Source organism: Microtus ochrogaster, chromosome 19, assembly GCF_000317375.1.
Source record: "Microtus ochrogaster isolate Prairie Vole_2 chromosome 19, MicOch1.0, whole genome shotgun sequence".
Classification (NCBI taxonomy): domain Eukaryota; kingdom Metazoa; phylum Chordata; class Mammalia; order Rodentia; family Cricetidae; genus Microtus; species Microtus ochrogaster.
Genome location: NC_022021.1, coordinates 7858778 through 7864137, shown reverse-complemented (window position 1 = coordinate 7864137; position 5360 = coordinate 7858778). Strand labels below are relative to the sequence as shown.

The following is a 5360-nucleotide window of genomic DNA, read 5'->3' as shown; positions in this document are numbered from 1 at the left end:
TCATGTGTGACTGGCTGTGTGGATCATGATAGTCTGTGTGGTTCATGTGTGACTGGCTGTGTGGTTCATGATAGTCTGGGTTTGTGGTTCATGTGTGACCGTCTGTGTGGGTCATGTGTGACTGGCTGTGTGGATCATGATAGTCTGTGTGGGTCATGTGTGACTGGCTGTGTGGATCATGATAGTCTGGGTATGTGGAACATGTGCATCTGTAACTTGAATATGCTGCATCTAGGCCCCCGGTCTTACAAGGTTAAGAAGCAGAAGAAGCCACAAATCCTTTGGAGCATGAGATTCTTCTATGAAGAATGAGATGGACTCATTCTCTTCTTTTAAAAACAAAATTGTTGTCTCCACTTTCCAAGACACACAACATTTTTTGTCGGGAAAGCTTGCTGTCCTGCTGTAGAAAGCTGTCTTGCACAAGACTCTTTAGTGCCTTGAAAACAGAGTTTGCATTCCAGGCCACAGGGGAAATCCTATTAATAGCTTTCTTTCTTGTTGGGCTACACTGAGGAAGTGGCAACCAGACACAGATTCTGTTCTCATACTGAGGTTCAGAACAGTGTGCTCGATGGCTCTGACTTGGTGTCTGTCTTGGTGTTGTTGGTGATCAACTCTGGGCTGGTGTTCACCACTGAGCTAACTTCTTTGCTTTTAAAATAATTCTCTTTTATACTCAATAAAGCTATTGCTTTATTTATGTCTGCCTGCCTCTACAACTCAGGCTGGTTGTGAATTCATGATCCTCCTGCCTCTGCCTCCTGAGTACCAGGATCCTAGGTGTATATGAACTGTGGCTGCTCTCTTATAGATTTTTGTAGGCATCACTTTTTAATACTGAATTTTGACAAAACAACAAATACCAGTGTCACATGAGTGTGCATTTTATTGTTATGTTCAATAAGACAAAGCACACTGTCCAGACTTTCTCAGTACTTTCTGTCTTGAGCATAGTCTTCAGCTTGGACATTGTTCTTCTTTTGTGTCCTAAACTTGATGATGAGATGGCGTGGCAGGTGGGGGCACATCAGTGAAGACAGTGTAGCCAGCCATTTTGCTCCTTAGTGGATGGTAGGTTAGCACAGCCCAGTAGGACCAGACTTCAGATGTCAGGGCTGGAGAGATGGCTCAGTTGTTAAGAGCACTGGCTGCTCCTCTGCAGGATCCAAGCTTGGTTCTCAGCACCCATATCGGCAGCTCACAACTTCCTGTAACCCCAGCTCCAGGGGATCGGACTCCTTCCAGAGGCACACACAGACATACATGCATGCACGCACACACACACAAATGAAAATACATATTAAATGTTTACAGCATAGTGATTGGTCACACAGAAGTGCTTCTGGTACATTTTGATATTTTATAAAGTCTTATTTCTTCAATTACATATTTTAGTTGACTTATGCCCTTGTAAGAGTTAGTTATTGCATGCTGTCCACATTGTGAATCACTTTTAAAATTTAGTGATTTGTACTATCACATCTTCTAAGTCACATTTTGAGGCAGTAGCATTTTCTTAAAGATCAGCCAAGGGGTTTTCTTTGGCCCTCTGCTCTTTATCCAGAAGTACCCATCACCAGTTAGAAATGCGTCGTAACTGACAGTGCTGCATAGACCGTCTTTATATTGGACATAATCTGCAGATCTATCGCACGTGCGTGCTTTATGCTGAGATATTAGTGTCTTGGACACCGAGTCCTGACTTGTATGTCACACAGCACGTTCCCCCGGGCACATTTGTGCTTCTGCCTCTCCTTGAGTGCTTTAACTGATCCGTGGGCCACTGGGACTGATGAGTAATGCCAAAGTTTAATGGGCCCTTTGGAAGAGTTTGGTCACTTTGAACTTTCTAGAAATTACTCAGTAGAGAGATGGTGGTTCAGCAGTTAAGAGCACTCCCTGCACTTACAAAGACACCCCCTTCCTCCCCGCTGTGTTCAGTTTCAGTTCCCATGCAGGGCAGCTTGCAGCTGCTGGGACCACCTGCACCTCCAGCTTCAGGGAACCCTACATCACATTGAGACTCCTTGGACACCATGTACATATGGAATATATTTATACAGTTGAAAACTTAGACAAAAACAAATCTAAAAAAAAGGCCTTTGCAGACAGTAATGTTGCTTTGAGGCTGGAATGGCAACCAAACCTTTGACAGCACACCTGCAGTTGACTGTCACCCTAAAATTAATAGTAAGCTGGGGTGCTCACTAGAATTGTTTTCTTTCTTTTAACTTTTATGCCCCTCCTTATTTCTGTTTTTCTTTGATTTGAATAGACTTGATTCAGGGCTAACCCAGAAAATGTGATTGCTGGTTTTAGGGGAATGGCTTACTAGATGCCACTCTTTTCTTTCTCTTTTATTTTCTTTATAAATCTATCAAAAGAGAAGACCCCAAAAGCTACAAGGTAGACATGCCATGGACCTGCAAACCAGCTAAACACAGCTCTTCTGCTCCCTCCCCCGTTTGGAATGTCGCTTTGAGGAATGTTTGTTGGCATCTCCGACACCAATTTCTGTACTATAAAATGGTGTGGTTGGTTGGATTGGATGCTTAATAGTTGTGGTTTTGTTTTATGTTTTACTGTCTAGGTCATATTCCCAATTTGAAAGCTCAGCTCTGTATTACAGTTGAACTAATGGAAGATACAGGTGCTGGCCAGATGGTTCAGTTGGTGGCACTAAACATCTGAGCCCATGTGTTAGAAGGAGAGAACTTCCATAAATCACCCTCTGACCTCCATACATGTGCCACAGTACATGCGTGCCACCTGCCCACATGCCCCTCCATAAACAAGTAACTGATGAAATAACAGAAGGTAGCTAGTAGAGTCAGGCGTTGCTAATGAGAGCTGATGTTAAAAGCATTGGAGATTTTAAATTCCCCTTGTTAGGTTTAGTTTGTTCCTGCTTCTCATTGAGTCTGGGCCCCCTTTCTGTGGTGTGCGTAGACTCTGCCAGTCAGCCGGTGTGGTACTCTTCCGGTCTCTGTCCCGGGGCTTCTTTCTCCACATGTGGTCAATATCTTTAGGACAGTTGTGGTCCAGACAACACTTTGATGGGCATGTTAATGGAAAGGTGATTAGTCACAGTACTGACTGGGATGGCCTCCGGCAGGATGCCTACAGGAGCACAGGTGAAGCTGGAGCAGGAAGAGCTACAGCCTCCTTGCTAACCTTGCTGTCCTGTGCTATTTCCGTAGGGCATTCTCAGGGAGCGTGGCTCACTTCCCAGGCACCGTTCTACATGGTAGCAGTGAGGCAGGGGACAGCCCAGCCTGCTCTGCAAAGCTGATAGTGTTGTAGTGGAGAGGTAGATCCCCATCACAGAACTGCACAGTTCTACACCATAATGGGTGCAGGAGAGTAGGCTGTCCTTTGGGAGGACCCTGCTCAGACTTAAGCTTGCTGGGCTTGTTTAAGGAACAGAGGGACATCTGTGTCTGAGGTCCAGTGGCGTGGGAAGAGTGGAGAAGATGATATCAGAGATGGCCCTGGGCCAGATCATAGTGCCTTTGAGGCTAGTATAAAGGCTTTTTTAAAAGTTGTTTTTTACCCAGGGCATTGCACCGGCTAGGCAAGTACTTCACCACTGTGCTGTGTTTCCAGACTTACAGCCTTGGTTTAAATGAAATGCTGGGAGAGAAGAGTCTGGAAGGGAAGAGTGTAACTAAATCATTCTTAAAAAGCCAAAGATTAGAGAGGGCCGAGGGCATGCTGGGGAGACTGGTGTGGGGTGCTCCCGCACTGGAGATGGAGCCGGGTCTGACCAGGGTTCAGGTGTGGGTGGAGCCCGCAGTGAGGAGAACACCTGTGGTGCTTGTGTTCTTTCTCCCAACAGTAAGAGTATGGTTACCATTTTCGGAGGCTAGAGGGGAGGGAAGTGAACACAGAATCATCGTGATCTGCCAAGGTTCACGTGGGGCCTAGGTGGAAGAACTCGGGAGAGGCTCTGGCCGAACTCTTAACCTGGGCTACCAATATAACCGGAAATCCCTCACATGCTAACAGCCCAAAGATCAGAGGAGGAGCAAGCAGGGCCTGCCCTTCCCTCCAGTGCAGTGCTCACCTTTTGGTGTGTATTTCACCTTGTCTCCTTGTCACTTGGTATATTTTGTTCCCCCCCCCCCCCCATGTCTTATTCTCTCTTGTTTTCTTTGTGTGTCTTTCTTATGGAGTGACTCTGAGGTCATCAGAGTGCCTGATTTAGTGTCAGGAATGTGATGGTCATTATCTCAGCCTTCCTTCCTATTTTCTCTGTCTCTGGCAGAGCTGCCTTCCAGAGCTGTGCTTCTTGAACCCTTTCCAGCTCTGTGGGAACATTAGGCAAGCTGCTTTCTATGGAGGTTGTGGGAGTGTGGTGCTGACACCAAGAGCAGCTGAATCATGAGGTGGATGACAGTCAATCATCCAGTCTCCCTTGCTCTGTCCTCCTTGCTTAGCTTTTATAAACGCCCTTCTCTTTGTTCTGAACAATTTCTACAGAGTTCTGTCACCACTAATCTTACTCATACCTTTATTAATATCTATAAAAACTGCCAAGTAGGTTCTTCTCTTAGTTTCTTTATGGCATATCCCAGTAAACCATCCCTCCCCTCCCCTCCCCTCCCCTCCTCTTCCCTCCTTTCCTTTCCCTTGCCTTTCCTTCTTTTGTGTGCATATGTGTGCGCATATTCATGTTTATGGGATGAACATATGTGTGCGTGTATATGGAAGCCAGAGGACAACATGAGCTATCCTTCTTCAGATGCTGTCCACCCTTTGGTCTGGAACACTCCGTGTAGACTGGACTTGTAGATGTCCAGAGAACACCAGGAATCGAGCTGTTATGAGCTACCTCCCCAGCCCCAGTACAGCTTTTCTTTCCCTGACTTAGAGATGTATTAAATTGCACATGTGAGCATTGTCTCTATGGGAGTGTGTGCATGCGAGTGCGGCTACCCCTGGAGGCTTTGGGCTCCCAGGAGCTGGAGCTATAGGAAATTGCGAGCCTGATGTGGATGCTGGGAATTGAGCTCAGAACTTCTGCGAGAGCAGTAAGTGCTTTTAACCATTGGGCCATCTCTCCAGCCCTCTTTCCCTGATTTTATTTACTGTAATATTTCCTCATGGTATTTCAGAGAGTGGTCCTGATACAGGCCCTTCTCAGTACATAGGGAAAAGAACTGGGGCTGGCTAGTCTCCTGGGAGTGGAGTTGTTTCCCCTGCACGAGAGAGAGAGAGAGAGAGAGAGAGAGAGAGAGAGAGAGAGAGAGAGAGAGAAAGTGTAGCCAATCCCACTTCATGCCCCAGTGCTGCTGCCACCTTCCCCAGTAATGCTGGAGGATGTTCACTTTAGGTGTTGAACACACTTGGGTCAG

The 5360-nt window shown here is 46.4% G+C and overlaps 1 protein-coding gene across 1 annotated transcript in view; it reads left to right on the top strand.

The window, feature by feature from the left end:
* Positions 1–5360, top strand: part of Serinc5 (serine incorporator 5) — a 95544-nt gene that overhangs the window by 64935 nt on the left and 25249 nt on the right. The gene's annotated exons all lie outside the window — the stretch shown is intronic.